This window comes from Abramis brama (assembly GCF_963993115.1).
Source record: "Abramis brama genome assembly, chromosome: 6".
Lineage (NCBI taxonomy): Eukaryota > Metazoa > Chordata > Actinopteri > Cypriniformes > Leuciscidae > Abramis > Abramis brama.
The window spans coordinates 21,388,783-21,395,735 of record NC_139968.1 but is presented as its reverse complement, the minus strand read 5'-3'; positions in this window follow the sequence as shown (position 1 = coordinate 21,395,735).

The window sequence follows — 6,953 nt, the reverse complement described above, 5'->3', positions numbered from 1 at the left end:
GGTGAGGTGGGGCCAAGGGGAATACTCATGAATATTCATTAGGGAAGTCATCCCTGATTGGTCTGATGACCTACCCCTAACCCCACCCCTAAACCTACCTGACACTGGGGGTCTTATGACCTCCCTAACCCCGCCCCTACACCTACCCGTCACTGGGGTTAAGACCAATCAAGGATGACTTTCCTAATGAATATTCATGAGTCTTCCCCTACCATCCAGGGAAAAAAAATACTCCCGGGATGGACCTGCTGCGTTTTCATCCATTGTTTCGTCCATGGTTTCGTCTCTTATCTAAATCTGACCATGGAGTTGACTTTGGCGGAAAGCTGAAGGTGATTGCTGATAGGCTGTCCCAATCAGTGGCGCCTGCACAATCCAATCACATTTGAGAGGGAAACAACAAATCGAGGGTTTCCGAGATGTTTCTTTTTTCCTTTTTTTTTTTTTATAGAAGTAACGGGTACTCACAGTTATGGATAGAAATGTAGTGGAGTAAAGAGTACAATATTTGCCTCTCAAATGTACTTGAGTAAAGTCATGAGTACTCCCCAAAAATGATACTCGAGTAAAGTACAGATCCCTCAAAATTGTACTTAAGTACTGTACTCAAGTAAATGTACTCAGTTACTGTCCAGCTCTGTTCAAATTTCAACAATCTTGAACCCAATGCAAAATCGCATTGGGTTCATCATCAAAAGATGATGCATTTTGTATAATTTTTTGCTGTATAATGGAAAATGTGACTGCAACTTTATTCACTAAATCTCGAAATGATCTAGAGGCTGCTCACTGCAGAACCAGTGGGTGAAGCTTGATGTCCAGCTTGCTGAAAATAATGGGTTGAGATAGATGGTCCAAGCACACCCTACCTCTACCCATAACTCTATCGCTAAACATAACTCCACCCATTATGTCCACAGAGGGGGAGCTGGACGTCATTTGGCTCTGCAGTGAGCATTACTTGAAATGATCTTTCCTAATTGGAGAGCTTATGAGAGCAATTGCGATGTCCGATTAATCCATTCTTTTGAGTTCTATCTTTTCAAAGAATCACTTGATCTGGTTCACAAAAATGATCTAAATGGTTCCTTTACAAATCGGACTGATCTGGGCTTCGTTTCCTGAAACATTGTTTAAAGGTAGGGTATCATTTTCAGAGAGGCTAGCAATAGCGAGCTAGCTTTGAAAGCATAAGATCCCTCCCTCCCTTCAGAGTGTCTCCAAAGCCACGCCTCCTCCAAAACACATGAACGCGTACAGCAGGGAGCAAACCAAAGCATTACAAGAGACGGCGTTAAACTACCTCATGTCTCAAAGCACATAACATACAATAAACGAACATATGAACAATGAACATAAACAACTTAAAGAGCCACGCTGATGACGTGTGATGTCTGCGCGAGCAGGTGCGCGGATGTATGAAAATACATATGTTGACAGGCAGGTAGGACACTGTATCATTGTATTCGGACCGAATGCAATGATTGGACAGACATTTTATGCTCCTACTCCTTCAACAGACGAGATATATACACATAAAAAACTTAAATTAGTGATTGCTATCAGGATGTGAAGAGACTTTCAACCAACATAACAAAGAATGTTTCTAGAACAAATCACCTACCCTGCCTTTAAGTAGACCGTAGAAACCACTGGCACTAGTGGTGTCTATAAGATCCACTTAAGTTCAAAGTACATTTTAGTTTTGACACAAACACTTAGTCATACAGCCAAATGCTGAAAGTTTATCCTTGTCCAGTGTCAAGGCTATTTTTCTTCAGAAGTTATAACCTATAAAAATGTATTTGTACTTATTTAAACCAGAGTTGCGTGTATCTCTTAACCACCTTAAACAAGCTCTTATCGATGTGGGTGCAGTGTTGGGGAAGCTACTCTGTTACTATCAAAAAGTAGCTAGCTACATATTACAATGACATTGTATATTAAAAATAATTGAATCATGAGCAATCGCTACAAACAAATCATGAGCCGCTTGCGTGAGCACTAAGCTATTTATATCGCGATTTTGTTTTCTGTTCGATTGACAGATGCTTTGCAAAAGCAATGGTGCAAAACACACCTTTAGTGATATTTTAGGTTCATTATAAAACTGTGGATAAAACATACCTAGGTTACACATAACATTTTTTGTTTTGCTTTAGGTTTACAATGTTTTTGAGAATTTTTTTTTTGTTTCTCTAGTTCAGCCCGCTCACTCAATGATCCGGTTACAGTGGTTAACAGCTTACTGGACGAGAGTCATTAGTGAATAGCAACATACATTTTGGTCATTTTCCTCTCATAAAGCTATTGTATCTTAAGTCATTGCAACTGCACGAGAAAGAGCAACCAGCAATATTTTTATAATTTCTGATTTTGTGTTCAGCCGAAGAATTAGTCAGATTGGGAATGACATGAGGGGTAGAAAATAATGACAGAATTGTCATTTTTGGGTGAACTATTTCTGTAACACACTAATAAATAATCCCAAACTCATAAGAATTTGCTGAATTTGTTTGTTGTGGTAATGTGAACTAGCCCTTACATTGAGTCCTTTTTGAGAAGATAATGAGGAATATTCTATGTGCAAATTGTGTAAATTCCTCTTCATTTTATGGACTTTTCAAGTTGCTCTCAATGCAAATGTGTTTTCAGTCAGTTTCAATGCCAACCGCTTAAAGACAGTGTTATGAAACCAAACAGGGGTAAAGCTGTTGCAACAAGGTCAACTGAATAAAAGCATACTGTTCCTGTGTATACCGTAATACGCACATATATGTCTTTATTCTAGAATGCGTGTCAGCGTGTGTAAATGTGAAACTGGCTGGGTTGTAGCAAACCTTATGAGCTCTTTGGGTGAAATGACTGTTTCTCTGAAGCTGTTCGGATACTTACCAGAAACCATTAAAAAAAAAAAAATCTCTCGGACAAGATTTGAAAAGAGCAAGGCACATGCACACTTATCGGTGCAATCTTCAGTGTGACGGCGTTTGTTTTTACAGAAACCGCACAGAGTCATTTCATAAATAACCATGTGATGCATTTCTCGGGGTTAAAGGGATAGTTCACCCAAAAATGAAAATTCTGTCAGTAATTACTCACCCTCATGTTATTCCAACCCCGTAAGACTTTTGTTCATCTTCGAAACACAAATTAAAATATTTTTGATTAAATCTGAGAGCTGTATCACTCCTCCATAGGCTTCTCTGTAATTTAAACTTGCCGGCCCAGAAAATTACTGAAGACAATGTTTAAAATAGTCAAAGTGACTACAGTGGCTCAACCACTCAACCAAATACTTTTTACGTATTTGTACGTCAGAACGTAGGCTCACTATTGGCCAGCATCACACGCATCACACCAGCGTCTGCCAATGGTGAGCCTACGTTCTGACGTACAACCCAGAAGCGCTGCGCTGTTACACTACACTCAGAGGTCCACACAGAAGAAAATGAATAGTTGAATAAAGTCGTTATTTTTGTGCACAAAAAGTATTCTCATCGTTTGATAAACTTAAGGTTGAGCCACTGTAGTCACTTGGACTATTTTAACAATGTCTTTACTAACTTTTCTGGGATGGCAGATGTCGATTACCAGCTCTCAGATTTCATCAAAAATGTCTTAATTTGTGTTCTGAAGATGAACGAAAGTCTTACGGGGTTGGAACAACATGAGGGTGAGTAATTTCATTTTTGGGTGAACTAACCCTTTAAAGTGAGACTACGATAATTGTCGCAATGCTTGCAATCTTTGCGTCACATTAGAATAAATGGGCTCTCGTGTTGGCGTTGGTGTGTGGGCTGTTTCTGCATATGTTCACCAAGGTTAACGGCACATTCATTTGAGTCTATCGAATTGATGTCTTGCGATCGATTGAGCCTCTTGGCCAAGCAACCCACCTACTCCCATGAGTCTCGAAGCACGGTATCCCCCATCCCGTCGGTCACATGATTGCAGATGTCTGAAAGACCTTCTCCACATTCTGCACCAGCCCGCTTAACAAAATCCCTATTGATTGAACCCCCCCCCCCCCCCCACCCCCCCACCCCCCCACCCACCCACCCATAGAAAGGCGAGGACAGCACTTCGGGGTTCTTGAATGATCCCTCCATGAACAATTAAATCCAACTGAGAAGTGTTTATTTTGAAGCCCAGCGAATGTTCCTCAGACGCCAGAGGCCTTTCTTGTGGCCCAGAGGGACTAAATATGGTGGATATACAGTCTCTAGTGGATATGAAAGTAGGTCATCAAAATTATTTAGTGACAAAAATATCAGTCTGATTTAATATCTAATCTTATTATGTGCAGTACAGAGGCTGATGCAACAAGCACCTATCATGCTTTTTTTAATTTGACCTTTTCTTTAATGTGAAATATAACTGTTGCATGTGAACAATCTGTAAAGTTATAAAGCACAAAGGGAGTTAATACCTCCAATAGAAAAAAACCTGCCTCAACTTAGCTACTTATGTTACATGCTTGCATAATGCCTACCCACTGGCTGCTTTGGTCCCTCCTCAAAGAACAATTGGGTAAGTGATTTCACTATGCCGAGGAAACACTGTTTTTTTCTTTTTGAGGCTTTTAAAACATTGAATGGACTTACAATACAAACACTATAGTTACCATAGATATAATACGGTTTACACCTGCTCGTGAGGCATAGAGAGAAACCCGATTATAGTAAGGGCCTTTACATTTCCAACACAAGCTCTAAGCGGTTGACCAATCACAGACTGGGCTTTTCGGAAAAGCGGCTTTAAAGAGACAAGAACTAAAACAGAGCGTTTTAAGCAGTAGGTGAAAGAGGTGCTGCAACATTGTATAGTATGAGAAAAAATTGTTTTTTTTTCAATTGAAATCATGTAAATGTACTAGCAGACCCCAAAAACAAAATGTTGAACTTGTAAAAAAGCATAATATGGGAACTTTAAAGGTTCCTCTCAACAAAGAGATCTTGAAAAGGTGGAAACACTGCATACTAAGCATACTAATCTGCAAAATGCCAACTGTGGGAATAGATACATATATTGCACAAGATTTCACTGGCTTAAACGCCCCATGTTTTGGTGTTGCTAACATTTCAAAGGTGAGAAAGTATTTTGACAGCTGAATATGCCAAGGATCTATTTAACACCTGATTTGTTTTAGTAGATACTCATAGTACTCATAAACACCAGAGCGATTTCGACATCCTCAAAATCCTCAAACTATTTACTTTTTATATTTTCCTGGTTTTATTACATGTTAAATTGGACCTATTATGCTTCTTTTTACAATGTGTACTGTAAGTCTTAAGTGTCCCCAGAATGTGTCGTCTGTGAAGTTTCAGCTTAAGAGACCCCACAGATCATATACCATGCCAAAATGCACCTTTTTAGGTGGAAGCCAAAACACACTGTTTTTGTGTGTGTATCTTTGAATGCAAATGAGGTGCTGATCCCCGGTGCTGATTTCCACAGAACGCATTTACATGCGCTGCTTTTCCATTATTTTCTATGTAAACACGCTAGACGGACCTTGCATCCTTGCATTTTTTTCATATTTTTAAAAGTATTTTTCTTGTTGAATATCCTATCTAATTTCGGAAATACAGACGTACAATTGATTTGCAAACTAAACGATCATATCGACTTTAAACTTTAAAGTAAAACAAGCCAAACTTAGCATATACCATAACTTGAAATGACTTGACAAGTTTGATGCTAAGTATTTTATGTTTACCCAGTGGGAGGTGGCTGCTGTTTCTTCACACATCGAGCCAGAAATGATTTATTATGTCACTCAACACCCTAAAACCTTAACCCGCACACACACACACGCACAGACACAGACACACACACACAAGCAGCACCTGTCCTTAGTCCCTCATCAGCGCATTTCTGTGATCTGAAGTGGGTGGGTGGGTGTTAAGACAGGGCCGTATGGGAAACCAAGCTGTCAGTGCGATTATCACAGAACAGAACTAACCGGGTAAGGGGGAGGGAACGGATAACATGGTAGGGGCTTTTGTGAGGCTGACACATAAACATCAGCTGAAATCCAGACATCCATAATCACTGATATAGACAGAGGGGCCTCATGGATTGGATGACAGTGTTTTGGTTCGCTCTCTCTCTCAGCTTCTCTTTCAGTCATCGGCGAACACGTAACACAACAAATCACACCTCATTTCGGTACCCAGAAGACTTTGCCCAGATTACATGTCTTTGATTGCAGCATGAAAGGAAACCACTGACTCATATTATTCAGTCAAATCATGGCTTGCCAACAAGAATCTAGAGCGTAAATTTCCAGAGGAATCGCGATCGCAGCACTGTTCATCGAGCCGGTTGGTTATTGAGAGGCGGTAAAGGTCAGAGGAAGGTCACCGGGGAACAGGCTTCACTCAAGTTCTCCTCATTGATCTAGACTGCAAATAGCTTTCAGGCTCTTTATGGCACTAGTGTGGTACATTTAACTAGCAAACATACAAAATCACTGGTAAAGATGACATTTAAAGCCATTTTGTGTTTACCGTCCAGTAATTGCATTATAATAGACGATTTTATAAAATAAGCCTTTCCAGTACAGCCCATATGGCAAAAAAAAAGAAAAAAAAAAAGATTTGGATATATATTTTTAAATACTTTATATATTTTATATATTTTAAATACAATACTTTAAAATACTTGCATATATATATATATATATATATATATATATATATATATATATATATATATATACACACACACCCACACATAAATATAGCATACAAAGCTGCATAAATACTTTCTGAGAAGACAGTGCCTTTCCAAACATCGGACCATGGCCCTCGTGTAGCATTTCTGAGCGAGCACTGTAAAGTTCATCTCCTCCTTTGTTTATTTTATGTCTTCGGCAGCTGTTCTCACTCGCTCTCTCTGTGCGCGAAATGACGTCAAAAGACAGCGATTCGCGAGAGCTCCAC